At 33.4% G+C, this 18,750-nt stretch overlaps 1 pseudogene; it reads left to right on the top strand.

Moving 5' to 3' along the window:
* The first annotated feature begins 2,770 nt into the window (after positions 1-2,770).
* LOC100728142 (ATP-dependent RNA helicase DDX3X-like) lies at positions 2,771-8,109 on the top strand (annotated as a pseudogene).
* Positions 8,110-18,750: the final 10,641 nt, after the last annotated feature.

The following is an 18,750-nucleotide window of genomic DNA, read 5'->3' as shown; positions in this document are numbered from 1 at the left end:
GAGGGTACTCAAAATGAAATTCTTCCTGACAGGGAAAAGGCCCACATAAGCCTGCACTGGTGATTTCATATCTGATGTGGAATCAAACTATTGCTATTTTTTCAGAGTTCCATCTTAGGTGAAATATTCCTGTGGATATATTGTCTCTGCTGTACACTGAAGATGCATGAGTATCAATTATGACTCACACAAATCGCTAACAGCTAACCATATCTAGACATGAAAGAAGGGTAGGTTATTACCAGTCAAGAGGTGACTGCAGGTTCTGAACAGGAAATGGAATGTTTCCCCTTATGAATAATGTGCATTTTGTGCTATGTCTGGAAGCAAAGTGCAGGCTGAGATATCATTAAGTGAATGGAATGGACAGTTGTAAAAACCACAGTTGACTGCCATAGCTGTGTGCCCTTTTTCTCTAGTATATAATAGTTAAACGGCTGAGGCAACTTCATGTGTATATCACATTTTCCTTGCTTGCAGCTAAATGAGACTACATAATTTTTCATGGAAATAGATTGTGAACATAAATTATATCTACTTTTGGAACCAATTATTTTCAAAGAATTTTGACTTTTCTAGCCCATTTTTGTTTCATGCAAATACCTACACATTTATAGGATATATATATATATATATATATATATATATATGAGGAAAATTTCATATCCTTTACTTAGTTCTCAGAAATGATTCCTTTGTAATCATTTGTCTTTCAGACTATGACAATAATTTGTTAGAATTGGAAGTTTAACTTTTACAGCCATTGTTACATGCTTTTGGAAGAGAGATATTTGAGACATTGTCTCATTATGTAGTTCAGGCTGGCCTTGAAGTTACTTTGTGACCTAGGATGGCCTTGAATTCACATCAGCCTCAGTCTCTCGAATGCTAATATTGTATGCATAAGTCACCACTCTCAGAAATTGTTATCTTACATAATATTGATTAGACTTATATATTTTATATATTCTCAAGGATAATATATTATTAACAGTAGTGACCAACTTTTATATCCAACTTATATTTATTTATTCACCCTCCGGAAAAAATGGTGCAAACTTCAAAACAAGATTGTAAGAAAGTAACAATGGTTAGTATATTGTGTTTTTATCTTCAAAGTAGTTGCTCAAATTATACTACATAGGCATGAAACATTGTCAAACAATGTAGGCACCAACCTTCTTTTCAATTAAATAATAGCAATTAGTGTGTAACTCTCTTAACTATTTTTGTGTATACATATATACTTAGATATAGATGTATGCATGTATGTATATATATGTGTGTGTGTGTGTGTGTGTGTGCGTGTGTGTTTTCCTTTTCACTCTCTTCTTTTCTCTTTTTCTCCACCCCAGTTTCTCTTTCAGTTTAAGCAGTTTCTTCCCCTTTCACAATATTTGTTGTGCATTTTGAATTTAATTTATTCTTTAGCTTCTTACACTAGGAAGACAATATGATGTCTATACATATAAGTCCAGTTTGTGTCACTTATGAGTATCATCTAAAGTTGCATTTCCTAAAAATGTCTCAATATATTTATGCACTTCTATGATTATGTGATGCTGACCATCATTACATAAGATTGACAAAAGTATATTAATAAATTTTATATATATTTGAAAAATTAGACTGTATTTTGTCTGAGATAATACATGCTTATACATACATTTAAAATAACAAATAGGTGTCATATTTTTCACTCCAATGTGCAAATGTGTTCCCACACAATTCTAAGATTACTTCTAACTAGTTCTAAAATTACAATATAATTGCTGAATTAATAAATTTTGATATATCTATATTTTGATTATTCAAATATGGATTCATAGTTTCTTATGAGTCCCCAGTAGTACTTTAATGTTATTTAAAACCCAATTAAAATTTAAATTCTCTAGAAATTGACTTATTCCAAATCTGTGGTACTTTTACTTTGGTCTCCTTTGAACCATCTCCTCCATTTTGTCGACAAAAGTTGTTTCTTGTTTTTCTGTTACCATCTTCCTGCAAAAGAAGAACAGATAGTTTTCTCAGCCTTTTTCTAGCCTCAGAAACCAAGATTTCTGACACTTGTTTAAATCTAACCTCCTTGCTCAAGAAATTCTTACTATGTAAAACATATATAAATAATGGCATACAAATCCATTTAAAATATTTTATTTGCTAGTAGCAATAACAAAAATGAATGTAGTTCTACAAAGACTGAAGAGAATCCTAAAAAGCTTTGGGGACATGCCCCAACTGCATTTCTTAAACATAAATAATTGTGAAAAAATTAAAGTGCACAGATATTCTTATAAATAAAAAATTAAATTTATCAACTATGTATTTATGTAGACATAATATGCCATTGGTGTGTATTGCTTATCAACTTTGGTTCAGATCATGATGGCATAGAGAGAAGCTTCACCTATTTAAACACCATGATTTAAATATCACCATTAATGAAAACAAGTTTCCACAAGCTTAGGATACTACAATTTTATCTGACAAAAATTACACTTCACCTTTTTCCTCATCAGAAAGTCTATTTCTATATTTTTAAATGGGTGACATTTTTTTCTTGATTATCATTATTCTTGTATGAAGAAAAGTCATTTTACTTTTGACAGTCTCTTGCAGAAATTATTTCCTTTGATATTGACTTTGGAAGTTTACTTTGTTCTCAAAATTGGATTCAGGAGCCTTGGTTCCTCAGTGAGAGAATCCTCACGATGCAGCAGACACACTCACTCATCAGGAGAGGCCTTGGAGTTCTCAGTGTTCTGCAGAGATGAATCATGTGGCAGTGGAAAGTGCAGTAGCACTGGACTACAGCTTGCTGACCTAGACCTGATCTTTTCAGCTAATCAGACTGGAGGAAGTGCAGACAGAAAAAGGCACTATATTCCTCAATAGTCAAGGAAGAGAAGCTACTAAAGGATACTAAGACAAAGACAGTTCTAGTAAAGACTCGAGTAAAGACTAGTAAGGACTAAGTTCTAGTGAAGAGTTCTAGTAAGAATGCACACAGCAGTTTTGGATCTTGGAATGATTCAAGAATGACCATGATAGTGGATGAGAGGAAAAATTTTATAATCATAGACTATAAATCCATCAGCAGCCATAGAAACAAAAGTCACTTTGGAAAATTTAAACATGGTTGAAACAGTTGCTAGGGTGACAAATCAGATGAAGATGACTGGTCAGTACCACTCCTGCCAAATGAATGCCTGGCACAGGAACTCTATCCTGAAGGCAATGCTGGGATTACAATGACATTCCAGTTGAGACAACAGGCAACAATAGTCCTCCGTATGTTTAAAGCTTCACTGATGTTGAAGTGGGAGAAAATATTATGAGATACATTGAGCTTACTTATTGTACACACCCAATTCCAGTGTAGAAGTGTGTTATTCCTGTTAACAAGATAATTTGTTCCCCAATAGGGTGGGCAAACACTACAGCATTTGTGCTCCTCATGAGATAGCCTTATTTAGATGGTCTAGGTGAGGCTTTGAGGGTCATGAAGGAAAATAAAAGGAATGGGCACCATAAACACAATACCCACTCTCCTTGGTGTTGGCAGTAAGCACAGAGCTGGTTGTACAGATCTATGAGAAGAAAATTCTCTTACTGATCTAGAGTTTGTTTGTGTGTGATTTATAGTGATGCTGATATTGGTCAGTGGATTCAAGACTTCGTACTTGGGTGTCACTTGTTATTAGCTATTCAGAATATCCATTGGATAGAATGGAAAGAGAAAAGTTTGGGGTTAGATTTCTACAAATACTTGGTGTTAACTGAAGCTGATCAGATTTTGTATATGGGGTTTGACTCTGAGATGTGTGGAATTGTTAAGCAAGAGGCTATACTTCTAAAAGGTGTCCATTACACTCTTATGTTTATTGCTACCTTTCATGCTGGCTCATGATTTCTTAAATGAATATGGCTGTAAAAAAAAAAAGCTCTACTTCTGAGAACATCACAAAGAAAGTAGTTTGGATAAATAGTCAATCCTTGCAGCGGGCAAGGATTCACTACCCATAGTATTTTTGGAGATCAAAAAGTGTACAGATTCTCTGGAGGATTTTATACACTATGCAGGATACACAAAGACCATTTTCAAAGGTATACAGAAGAAGCCCTTCATCCATTTTGCTCAATAAATTGTTGAATTCTAGTGTCTACTGCAGTAGAAGTAAGCCGACCGGATATTTCAAATGTGAGACATACTATAAATTTTGATCCATCAAGTGATGATGAAAGGGGTTTCAGTAAAGATGGCAGATACATAAGAGTAGATTACAGACTCTCAGAGATAGTCAACTTAGATGTCAAAATAACATGGTATTGGGAATCTCAGACAGAGGTAGATGGATCCTCTTGACCCAGGAAGAAACTAAAGTGAGAAGAACCAATCAAACATGCAGTCCTGGTGCTACTATTGGAACAGCTAAAGGTATGGTGCTCCCGCTGCAGTGCCCGAACTCGCAGTCACAACTTACTGAGCTTCCCGAATTCCCACCGTTTCAACCCAATGGAACCACAGCCACACTGAGGTCGGGGGTCAGCAGGCCCAACGGAGAGCCGAGTTGGCAGGGGACCTGCATTCAACCTGTGGTGAGTGCCAGGAAAAAAATCCTTCCATGGAAAACGGCTCCACATCGTGGGACTGGGCAGGACTGGCAAGAACGAGGAACAGCAGTGGTTCCAGTCAGTTGTTCCCTTCCCATATGGGATTGGTGGGTGTGCTCAGCCAAGGTCATGCCCCTGGCTGAGACCCAATAAGTTGTCCCAAACCAATTCCCTACATGCACAGCACACACTAACACAGTGAAGACATCAGCAAGTTGACTGACCCTGAGGAGAGGGGCCAGCATTCTCCATCCCTGTTTGCATCACAATAACACACTGGAGGGAGCAGGATCCCCTAGCCAACACACTACAGAAGAATTGTAGCCAACAAAGAAAGAGACTGGGGCCTCCTATATATGCCTGTATGGAAGAAACCAAAAACATGAGAAGAGAATGCAACAAGAAAACGTCCCATACTCCAATCCTAAGAACATTGATAAAAGAAAGGTAAATACAAAGGAGAGTGAGGACAGCAGTCATGCAATATCAGACATGCCACCAGTGGACATAAAAACATATCTTCAGGACCTCATAGATGAGTACAAAAGTGAAATATTTAACCATGTAAAACAAGATATAAATAGATTAATAAAAGAAATGCTAAGCACCTCTCAAGATTTCACAGATGGAAGAATGGAGGAACACACACAAAAAAAGGAGAGCATCTTTTGATGAAGAATATAAAGAAAAGATAGAATACATGAAGCAGGTTTAAAGCGATTACCAGGAAATTAAAAACTCCACTGAAAGCTGGCAAAATTGCTTGAAAGAAACTAAGGATAGATTATCCAAGCTGGAGGACAGGTTTGCAATGTGGGATCATGAATGGAAAAATTTCTTTAAAATAACAAGCAAACAAGCAGTAACAATACAAAGGCTAGAAGATGACAAGAGGATCTATAACTTAAGAATAAAGGATGAAGAAACAGGGGTACAAATAAAGGAACTACAAAGGCTATTCACAGAAATAATTAAGGAAGACTTCCCAAACATAGGAAAAAGGAATGATATGCAGATATATGAGGCATACAGAACTCCAGCCACCTACAATCAAAACAGAGCTACACCCAGGCATATAATAATCAAGATCCCAGATATTCAGTGTAAGAACAGAATATTAAGAGCTGTCAGAGACAAGAAACAGATCACTTATAAAGAAAAAGCCCATCAAAATTACAGCAGACTTCTCAACACAGACCATCAAATCAAGAAGAGCTTGGAGTGAAGTATTCCAAGCCCTGAAAGAAAATAACATCCAGTCCAGATTGATGCACCCTGCCAAACTGTCTCTAGAAATTAATGGGGAAACAACATGCTTTCAAGACAAAGAGGAGCTGGAGGAATTTGTGATCACCAATCCAACTCTGCAGAGAATACTGCAGGACATTCTACAGAGAGAGAAAAGTACCAGGATTCCAGGAACAGTGACAGAGAGGCCTTAATGAATGGAGCAGAAAGTGAAATGAAGAAGACACATAGACACCTAATGGTAGAAAAAGAGCACAACAGAAATGAGGCAGAGGATGTTGGCTATAATCTCTAATATAGATGACCATGGCACACTAAATTAAAAAAAGAGAATCACAGACATAGTAGATCAGGATGTAGGTCCACTGAGATGCTCTTTATAGGAAATATAATTAACCTGAAAAAGAATATATGGACCAAAATCAAATATGAGACAACAATGCTCTATGCAACAGTGAACCAGAAAGTAATAGGGGCAACTAGACCAGCATTTGTGGGTAGGTTGGAAAGAGAAGCTCTACTAGGCAAAGGAATACAACTAGAGGTCAAGTCTAGGAGGGAGAAAATTCAGAACCACCTAGGTAAATAGCAGGTTTCGCACCGCCCCCCCAACTTAAAACCAAGGGTGTTTGTAAGACCCAAAAATGCCCAGTGTGCCCTAGAGGAGTGAAAGGGAAGGAATAGTCTTTAAAAAGATGGCAGAAGATATTGTCAATAGTGTATCAGGAATTAAAACCCATATTACTCACACTGCTCTGCTTAGATAAAATTTATTCTGCCCCAGCTTGTATACTTGCACTTGATCTGAGGGCACAGACAGCTATCAGGATATAGCACAGTAATCATCTTTAATTTCCTTTTAACTTAAACTGGAGCCCTGTATAACTTATGCTGTTTTATCATGACTAATCTTAGTTAAATTTGGTTTGTTTGATTGCTGTTTGGTATGGACAGATTTTATTCAAACTGTTATGATTGATAGTATCAAGTCTGAGAGGAAAAGCAACTACACTGAAGATGACAAGATGCAACACGATACCCCTCCTGGTTAGATTACTACCTGTTTTTGTAGTTTTATACTATCTACAAAGTTGTGTTTTTATTAATACTGTTATGTACTGATGTATTCAATTATACTATGATTGATGATATAGCCAATTCTATCGAAGATAACAAGAGACAACACAGTAACCACGGTAGAACTACTTGTACGATGGTTATATGTCTTTTTCACTTTATGTGTTTATAGGAATATGTTTTATTTTTTCCTGCTTTGTTTTGTTTCTCCCTCTAATATAGAAAGCATAGAAATATATGTTAAGGGTCATTCATGTGTAGAAAGTATACTCTCGTAAACTATTGTTTACGAGAACTGATCTTATGACACATGATGAGATAAATAAATACTTTAAAGAAAAAAAGACACTATAATACCCAGTGCTGATACTGGAGTGTCATGATGTGAAATCCAGTAATACTATTATTCTTTGTTCATTATAATTTTAACCTGCTTTGGTTTGTTTAATCACAACATCAATGGAGGTATGTATAACTACATGTATGTTTAAGTGTAAAGGATTGAAAACCATATTACTAAGTTTTTTTGTTGGATAGTTGAACAAAACTGTTTTCAGTCTTGCTGTTTGAATCCGCACTTTATATGTTTCACTTTTGTATCTTGAACAATTATTTGTAAGAGGACAATATGTAAACATCAACTAGTAATTTCTTACTGTTTATTTTTTTCTTTGAAAGTATGCATCATTTTTACCTGTTTTCTGTTTTGTTTACTCTTTCTTTAAGTAATTTTTTTAAAAAAATGATAATAAAGAATATGTATATTTCATTGACCATACAGAATGTGTAGGAAACCTTGGCATTGCCATCTTATTTTTCAATGAAAGGAATATAAATATTACTAAGGATTAGTTGGATCTTCTTGTTTAAGAAAAGCAAGAAGTGCCATCCTGGATAGAAAACACGGCTATTGAATACCACTTCAAATGTAGTAGTCATGGATGTTCCAAGAGTAGATTTAGTGAAGGGTTTTGGTGCCAGAGTCTATCAACAAAATGGTGGAACTGGCAGTTCCCACTTCAGCAGTAGCCATGCCAGCAGCAGTCTCAGTGATGGAGGTGGTTATGGTGGCAGCAGAGAATTTGGTGGAGGTAGTTATGGAGCCTTTTACAGTAGTGACACACAGGGAGGAAGCTCCAACTCCCAGGGCTTGACTGGTGGGGTGACTGAGCCTACTTTGCAGTAGTTCACCCTGCCAAACAAGCTAATATGGAAACCTCATGTAACTTAGCTGGACTATACTTTGTATAGCTTTAACAAATCACATCACACAACATTACCAGCTGTGATTCTTCAGTAAGAATGCCTTTTAAGAGTTCAAGGTGACAAGAAGAAATGAAAGGAAACAGAAGCAGTCCTGTTCAGTAGATAGTTTGAAGATTTCATCAATGTAGTCTGGATTAACACCCCTCCTGCCTAACCCCATAGCAAATTGCATTTATAATTTTGTGACTGATGATCACTTGTTTGTTAATGTACTATGCATTTGACTTTAGACAGCTCTTTATTTTGATGTTCTGTTAGCTCAGTAATGCTCAGTGTATCAATTGTTTTAACAAAATAAAATAGCAGAACTTGGACTAAAAGCAAACTTGGCACATTTATGTGATATGACTTAATAAAAATCATCCACTTATTCATAAATATTTATTTTAAAAAAACATGGTAGCCTGCAATAAGGCTTTTTTCAGTTTTTGGGGAAAATAAACCATAATTGTCTTGAAGCATATTAATGAAATTAGTTTCTAAGGTGACAAGCTGTACTAAGTTAAAGTTCTGATTTGCCTACTTTATTCTGCGTAGTTATTTAGAAACTGACAGTCTTCAAACAAGCCATCCCCATACTGATGAGGTGATATATGAATACATGCACACATTTAAACCGCGGTTTACAATGTTAACACAAGTAAAGACAGTATTTTCCCTTTCTGTGTTTAGGCATACTGTTTATTTTGAGCTAGCTAAATGTGGGAATGTTATTACAGGAAAAGTTTAAATGTCTCATAACTTGAAAAAGGATTTTAGGATAATTCATCTGCTTAGACTTTTAAAATGCCTGCCATACATGAAATTGAAACAGTAGAATGGTTAACTACAGCAATGACCAGGCCTCATGATGATCCTGAATGAGCTTCAGTATCGTAACATGCGAGAGTTTATGCTTTTGATCCAGAGGTTACGAACAGGAAGAACGATGCAACAGGCTTTATTTTAAATGCCAGTTTACATTATGCTGTTAAAGCTGCATTAATGAAGTAATGGCCTCAGGAGAACAAACTGAAATCTTTGCAATCATACAGTTTGTAAATATGTGTAAAACTGTGCAAAGGCATTGATTCTGCTCGAAAGTGTAGTTAGTTGGTTTTAGTTGTGTAGGATTCCATTGTATTCATAGCCCGTTTATGCTAAATCTGGTCAAAGATGAATATTGTCCTCAACAAAATGCATCTGATACTTTTAATTCTGGGCTAATTTTGTGGCCGAATATGTTGATAGAGGCATTCAATCATTTTGTTGTATCATAAGATTGGTTAAAATTTCCTAAAGTACAGCAGATTTTCAAGTATAAGTGTATTGTGCCTTATTCTAAAACTTTTCCTAAAGATATGCACTTGACAAGTATTGAGGCCATTATGGTGCCATTTCAACTAGTGTAGGTTTGAACTTTGTACATTTTACTCACAACTTTTTACAAAGTACTTTACTGTTATATATAAATATATGTGTTTAAATGCATCATGTATTGAGTGGGATAAACACGCTAATGTTGAACTACTTTTAATTCACACAAACTGTTGTTAAACCTGATAAAATAGTCACAAATTAATAAATATAAATGTGCGTACATCACACAGATATGGCCATTTAATGCACTAGAGTCAAAATATGTTTAAAATGTTCAATGTGAACAATAATAATGTCCATTAATAATATTTACATACATAACTTCACCTGATAACTAAGATATATTTAATCTTTATCAGATAAATGACACAAAATTGTCCATGCATTAATTCATTGTTGACTAAATTTCCATAATGATATATGGATTTTGTACATTACTTTAGTGATACTAAGAACAAATATTCAATATTTTGTAAAAGTTAAACCAAACACTTAATACTTGATAAGAAAATTTAAGAGTTTAAGGAAATGCTCATTATCATGACTAACTATGTTCATCTTCGGTTTCTATCATTTAAAAGTGAATTTATGTTAGAGACAACAATTTAATCACTCCAATTCTCAGTGTCATTGTTTATAAAATTCTAAAGTTAATTGGGTTATTTCAAGAGCTACATAAGCCAGTTCATAAACAAGCACTGACCAGAAAAAATAACACTGGCGATATCCATAATCAGTAGCTCACATTGTTTATCATTATCATCACTATCAGCATCTCTAAAAAGTTCACAGTGCTCAATTCAAAATAAAAATATGGAGCTTTTATTTTTTTTAAAGGCAAAAGAACTCTTCAAAATACTAAGTATATCAGTTCTGGTTGATGGCATTTTTATTTTTCTCTATCACAAATTAATTCCACTTTAATAACTATGCTTGGTCCTGAAAATTGTCAATTGCATAAAATTTTGAAGTATCCTGAATATTCTTAAGGGCACTTCATTAGTCACACTCTCCATCAAGGACTATGTCCCTTCATCATTTGAAAGCCAAATACCAAAAAAGTGTCTGATTTTAATTTTATTCATTATTTTGTTGTTGTTGTTGTTTTTAACTTATTTAATTAAAAGGCCCTTTTATGCATTACTGAGCCCTTGCTACTTAGCTCAGACTGGCTTAGTAATCCTCCTTCCTCAGACTTCTAGGAGCCGGAAATAAAAGCGTCTATCATTATGCCTGCCTGGAAAGAATTTCCTATCCCAGATTTTTACCACAGGACAGAGATCAATGGCCTCTACATAGTGAATTTCTGAATAAGCAACGCAGTATCCTTCTAATCAGCTTGTCCACGAGTGAAAACAGAAGTGTCACAGGACACCGTGCACACTGTACCAACAGAGGTTAAACTGAGGAATCTTTAGTCAGAACAGAGAATGAGCAAGAGAATTTCTATGATAAAATATGTAATCACAGCCCTATTACAAATTATTTAATTTTCCAGAAAGCCTTTCAAAATTTAAGTTGCATATTTAAAGAACATGGTGGTGCAAATTGAGTTCATAACGTTCAGTGAAATACATCAGAAAAGAAGGTTAAATATCACAAAGTTTCTCTTAGTGAAAAACCAAAAAACATATACTTTAAAAACAAAATAAAGACAGGTGATAGAACACAGAGACACAAGTTGTGGAGATGAGGAAGGGATCTAGGAATGTGAGAAAATGAGAGGGATAGATAAGAACGAAAGTTGAGAAGCTCATCATTCCATATGTATATGTACCAGTTCCCCATACTGAGTATATTTATTATGTATCATGAACATATACTAATAATAACTAAAGTTCATGCAAAAATTAAACATTTACACACTTCACTGTAATTTAAAACTGTAAATATGAATATATTTTGAAATTCTGACATCTAATGCTAGGGACTTATAAGTCAATGGAAAGTTCCATACAATTTCTTTGCATTTTCATTTTTCTTGCTTGCTGTATAAGCCACCTAGGTAACTTATTCTTGCCAGTTTCTTCTCTCCATCTCTTTAAAGCACACCAAGCACTTAGAAATGTTTATGAGGCAATATGTGTGCAGAATCCTTTTGGAAGTCTGTTTTTTTTTCCCCAAGTTATTTTTTTATATGGTTGTCCAGCCCACATTTACTTTGAAAGCATTTCAAACAACTCACCTTTATAGAGTTTGTTTTCAAGGGACACAGCTGAGTTTTCATAGCAAAGAATTCTGTATGTTTGTGAGTTTTCGTTATGTTTAAATAAATTATGTAAGTGAAAAAAACAAAAACAACTGTTACAAAAGAATTCAAGGATAAACACACCTGGTCCTAGGGTAAACACAGTACCAAAACAAAGAAAGCGTAATTCTCAGAGCAAGCTGTCTCCCTGCAAAACATTCACTAGGTGAGGAAGACTTCAGTAACTATACATATCAGAGGCTCTATAAAGTTTTGTGAAATCGAACAAATTTGTAAACTGGATGAAATTTAAAAGAATTTGTATTACTTTCTTACTCCATGCTTAATTAAATAAAGCTAATTTTATTTCAGATTTCTTAAATATTTCTCTGAATGAGGTGAAATAGATATCATTTTTATAGATACTAAATTTATAAATAAATACTAATTAAATACTTTATTTAATTCACATAATGAGAGGATAAGTTCATAGTTGAACTGATGAGTTTGAAACCAGTACATATTTTAAGGGTACCACAATGCAGATTTTAGACCGGAGTCCAAAAATCACACATACACTGAATGCTTAATATTTACAGTTTGGAAAATATGATAGAAAGGAATGATACTTTTAACATGATGTATATCTATTCTGAAAATTCTTCAAACAATATATGGTAAGGAATAAAATTCATACCAAAAAATAAGCAGGAAAATTTAATTTTTCATGAAAATCTTTTAAAGGAAATATTAGACAAAAGATACTACCATATTTTAAACAAATTAGCTAAATAATAACAACAATATCCAAGTCTGAAAGAGGTACAATTTTGGCCCAAAACATCCTCAGTTTTTAGGATTAATGTTTAAATTTTTATAAACTTAAAAATGAAAACTTTCTAAGAGTATTTGAAGGATTTATTTTCCTTTATCAATATCTGAATTTTCTCTCCTCACTTAAGCAAAATCAGCACATCTCAACCTTCTCTATTATTCCTCTATAAAAGGAATTTTAGTTGTTTCTGATAGAATTTTCTGCGTGGCTAAAAGATAAGAAATATGAAATAAAAGTGGAATGTAAGAATGTGGAGAAAGACTCCATGCCCTCCGGGGTGTAGCATTCTCTCTGCTCCAAGTGTGTTGTGGGGGGGTGTACATATAGCTTAGGTTTGGGGTGGTGCCTAAGGGGCATTACTGATGCACAGGTAGCCCATTGGAATTCATTTCATGCCACAGGTAAATTGCCTAGGGACGGGAAAGGTAACCTCAAGACAGAGCCCCTTGGTTCTGCCTCCCAGCCTCCCAACGCTGCAGCCTCCCATCCAGGGCAAAATCCTTTCAATTTCTTTACAAGACAATATTGCAATTATATTTATGATTGGTATGTTTAACTAATTTCTATTTATGTTCACAAGTGCAAATTAGCTTTTATAACTGTTGTACTTTTATTTTGTTATTGTTTCCTTGCATCAACGTGTATATTTACTAACTGCTTTTTTCCCCCTTTGGCTTTTCTCTAACACTGATTAAAGAAAAATGATATCACATGAATTATTAGTATTTGACAGGTGAAATTAGTAAGAGTATCTATGCATATATATATATCACTTGAAGAAAAAAACTGCACTTGTACATTTTACCACAGAAATAGTTCACGTATTGAGCCATAAAGCATTATTTGAGACTGCAATAGAACAAAGGCTGAGATGATATGAGATGAGCTCATTGTAATAAAGTATATCTGTATATTGCAGGGTCTCTGTGTGCTAATTGGTGTAATATTTTAAAAGATATGGTCAGTAATTTTCATTTGATATAAGTGGTCATTTGGCAACATGATAAGGCTGTAAGAAGCAGAGTAATGGGATCAAAAGGACACTTGCCTTAGCTGACTATTACTTCTTATTTAATGTACATTAAATAGACTATTATTCAAGAAACCTTGTAATGAGGCTATGGCACCATTTATAGCTATTGGAAATAATTTAACTAAACTGTTGTAGGATGATTATAAGAAAGTTTTGCAGAAGAAAATATAGGGACAAAAGGATTTAAGAATTTTTGTGATGTTTTAAAAAAGATTAAAAATCACATGAAAATGATGAGTAGTTTAATCTTTATGAGAGTGAAGGTCAACTTAATATATGATTAAAGTTTGTGAAAAGCATAATGGCATTTTAAAAATATACTTATGTTGCCTGTAAATGAATATGATTAGATAAAAATATAAGTATTATAGCAATAAAGATTATGTTTGAATCTAAAAGTCACATGAAAATATATCCTATTATAGGGTGAAGAAAGGACCTTTCTATACTAACTTATACACCCTAACCAATCTGAATGAGCTCTGGTAACTTGAAGTAACAGGGTGTTTTTCAGATGTATATAAATGTTTGTAAATCTATTAAAATAATTTCTATACTGTGAATAAATTGTTGAATCTAGTACATGAATGTGTGATGTTCTCAAAATTTCTGAGGCTATCATGGAATACTGAGGCATCGGATCTTTATGACTATGATGTACAAAATTAACGTGTGATTTTAAAGAAAACAAAATTTCATTTGAGCTTAAAACAAATTAAGCCAAAAATTGCCCCTTGTAAATAATATATTCATCATAGAGCTGGGGATTTAGCTCAGAGACATAAGCATCAGCTTCGCAAGCATGAGGTGACAAGTTCTATCCCCGGTACAAAAAACAAACAAACAAACAAACAAAACAACAACAACAAAAACAAAAAGCAAAAACATATTCATCACAGATAACTTAAGAAAAAAAATTATGTTGTTTATGTTTAATATATATTGAAAGCTTCAGAGTCTGAGGCCATCATTCTTGTTGCTATGCCACTGTATTCCAACCTGTATGTGAAGACTATTGAGAGGTAAATGCACTAACAGAAGAATTTAAGAAAAAATAAAATATGCCAATGTGATGATAGAAGGTATCTAGGCTATTAGAGACATATAGGATCGCTAATGTGATTGTACACTTTTTAAAAATATAAAAAATATATTCATAAAGAGAAAATAATGCAAATTAGATTATACTTTTATTTCAACTTTATCATATGACAAATTGAGAGAATGATGTCAGTTTTTACAGTAAATCAGAAAAAATGATGGATTGTTTGATTAGAACCAACAACATCATGAAATACACATTTTTAAAATCTTTGAAATGCTTTGATTATCTCCTTTGGTTATGTGAGTTTATATCAACAGTTTATATCAAATCAATAATTAGTATACTATATTAAAGATTGCAAATGACAAATCCTAAATAAAATTGGCTGAAATCACATAATATAATGAGTGATGCAAAGTTCCCCATTTTATATAATCTGTTGCTTTCAGCAAATAAACACAAATGCCACAGTTAAATTTAATTTTAATGATAAATGTATGATAAATACAAATTTTGATGTCCATATATTCCACGTATGGCATGATATATATGCTAAAAATAATGTGGTATCTGAAATAAATATCTTCATGCTGTAATTTAAGTTGATCAGATATAATCTTACTGTAAGGTTGCCAATCAAGCATTGTGACTTTTGTAGCTTAGTCTTCATTATTAATTATCTGAAATAATATGAGTCATTATCAAAAATTACGACTCTAAAAATACCAACCTATTCATGTATTTATATCTAAATTTCAACAAGTAATAAAATGATAAATATTCATGCTATCAAAGATAGAGGCATCAGTTTCATCTTGCCTGTGAAAAGAGAGCAAACACATAAGAACCTTTTTGAGAAAACAGAAATGTTCTGCATCTTATTAGAAATACAATACTGTAAGATCCATCATTTGAAACTGAAAAAAAGAATTCTAAAATTGTAGCAGGATGAAAAATAAAAGTCACAAATATTAAGATTTATCTTGGCACTAAATAAGAAATTAAAACAAAACATAACATAGCAGTGACATATCCTCTATTGTCTCCTAAAAAGAAAAGTCTGTCACCCTATGGAAGCAGAATTTTTAAAGTTACAGTACATTGGTTAATGAATGATTCTATTCACAAAACATCAGGTCCTCATAATTTCACAAAATTATGTTCCTTTCACGAACTGCACATCAGGTGACGAACACAACCTTGGCTATGCTTACCACACAAATATGGCCATTATTCTCAAATTCATACAATAAATTCAGTACCTGAGATGAGGCACTAGTGTAATACTAGATTTCAGAACCTACACATGATGTATAAGTAACAAACAGAGGCACATAGGTTTCTTACTAGTTAGAAGCAAATAACACAAAATTAAACCAAAATATAAGGTCTACCTGTTCATGATTAAATTGAAGTCCAAGAGGATTGAATTACATGACTTACCAGATTTACATGGTTGAATGTTAGTGAGTGCTGCTTTTATTAAATCTTTGGGCAGCAGTCTAAGGTTAAGGATTCCATAGCCTCAATTTAATGAGGGTATGTGATTGTTCCTTCTACAGATTTTTTGCAGTCACATCAACAATAGACTGAATGAAGATCAGCAGCTTTGGGAATATGTCAGTATATCCTTTAGCATTTCTACTCAATAGGGTATGATCAAACTCTGTAGCAGTGAGTATTACATATTTTTAGGTTGCAAACTTTTCTAAAATGTTTACCGAGGTTGCCTTGCTATCTTTCTTAATATTGCATTTGCATGTAGATCAATATTGAAATTGTCAAATAGCTCAAATGTTGTAGATTGTAAAGCAGAAATATCTAGGCATTTTCAAATGTGTATATTTCACTTTCATATTCTGCATTGTAAAATTGTGTTACTTATGAATATAAGCATACTAATCAAATCTTCATTCATTTAAATATCAGAATGGAATTGAGTTAGAAATCCTTGGATGAAGTGAAGACAGTACCTTCACTGCAGGTTTCAGCTTTCCAGTGAGTGTATGGCATAATTTTGTTACATGAGCTCACTGTCAGATTTTCCTACATGGTCCTGGCAGCCAGGGAATGACACTGTTTCCCCTGAGATCATATTAGGAAAAGATATTTGATTATTTTGCTCTAATAAGAATCACCCAGGCTTTTCTTCTAGTAAAAAAAAAAAAAATATGCCTTGTAAATCGTACATCTGAAAACACATAGTCCCATTGTCATCAGGCAAAGAATCCACTAGCATATTAGACAAAGAAGAATAACATAAGAAAAATTGGAAAAGAACAAGAAAATGTGCCCTGGACCCAATGTATTTAATTACTCTAATCTATCAACTTTGATCTGAATATTTTAGTATATTAATTAGTTTTACAATTAATGAAATGGAATATAGTAAAAATATATTCTTAAATGAAATACAAAAAGTAAAATACAATAGTATAGAATGAAAAAAACAATTATTAAACTACCAGCATGTATCATGCATATTAAATAGCACATTTATTTCTAGAGTGTATATACATATATGTTTATGCTGGCCTGAGATTACCATTTTTAATTTGAAATATTTGAAATCTAGTTAGGAACATAGATATTCTAGCTCATATGATTTATCCTATGTAAGCTAACCCAGTATTTCTTCTACTCTCTGCCTTATTTTTATTTTGCTTAATTTACTGTGCAAAGTATTTTATATACTGGTCATTTGATCATTGCAGCATCTCTACTAAATGGTTACTGTTATTATCCCAGCTATAGCACTGAGAAAATTGAAGTGCAGAGAGTTGAAGTAATCTGCCAAAGCTCACTTAGTTGATAAAGAGCAGAGTCCAAATTTATAGCAGCACAATGGAAAACTGTATTAGGTGAAGCTAATAGAATACTGAAGAAATTCTATATTTTATAAAATATACAGTAAAATATTTCACAGAATGAAATACACTGTTGCTTAAATTGGAAAAGAACTGTCAAATTAATTAGTACACTCAACTAAAAGTCACATTTTCCCTTTACTCAGATAACCAATGCCATTGTAGACCACACCGGGTCTTGGGGAAAAGTGTTATGTTGGGTAACTGCTCATAACTTTAGAGAACAATTCTTGAAACTCCACATGCCCTTGAATATCTTTAAAGTGTTTATTTATAATGGCAATGGTAGCAGTTCATTGCAACAAATTAGCATAATTTGTAGTTAGGTTTTAGTTTAAAATTTTATTTATACTATATTCAGAGATTAAAAAAGGATCATGTATAACTAAAAATTCTACCTGTCAAAGTTAAATAAAAGTTGGCAAGCCATCTCTAATAGAAAAATAATCCTATTTTGTAGTAATACAAACAATGAGAAAGAGACCAAGCGATAAACAGAAATTGGAAGGGAAGACAGGAAAAGGAAAAACAAAAAAAAAAAATTCATATGTGTTGTATTAATGTGCCAAATTCCCATGAAGCTTTTAACCACTGTGTACTGTGAACATGTACTAATAAAAAGTTTGCAAATTCCTCCTTGTGAAAGAATAAAGATTACAGTGGAGTGTATAGGGAGACCAGAATGACCTTCAGTATATATGAAGAACAAAGAAAGCTTACAGATTTTATTGGGGACGCAAAAATTGGCTAAGTGGTTCTGAAAGATATGTTAATGAAATGTGGGAGCTCTGCAGTATCTGCAGACCTCACTGGTAGGCCGGAAAGTAGGTGTGGCCGGCGTCACCCTCACAGTGAACATCTGCACCATCATTCATTGGATAAACTTGTCTTTACAAATGAAATCTAGCTCATTTCCAGATTGGCCTAAGTGCCAATTCTTGGAACATTCATTTTTCAACTGAGCACTTTTAAAATGTCCCTTTGCTCTATTTCAGCTGGGTATGATAATATTTTCACTTTCATACTCATATTATTATCTGAAATAAAGTAAATTTAACATAGTAGTATCTTCAAGTAATATCTAATTAATTCACAAATATGTGTTTGTTAGTAGTCCAATTAGGATAAATCAATCATCAAAATGAAGATTTATGGGCCATATATAGTGGTATCCAAATGTTTTGCTCTATATATAGCATATTATCAGTTCATCGATAA

The sequence above is a fragment of the Cavia porcellus genome, unplaced genomic scaffold, assembly GCF_034190915.1.
Source record: "Cavia porcellus strain 051 isolate PalLab524CR breed Dunkin Hartley unplaced genomic scaffold, mCavPor4.1 scaffold_15, whole genome shotgun sequence".
In the NCBI taxonomy this organism is placed as follows: domain Eukaryota; kingdom Metazoa; phylum Chordata; class Mammalia; order Rodentia; family Caviidae; genus Cavia; species Cavia porcellus.
This window is presented reverse-complemented; position numbering and strand designations above follow the sequence as displayed.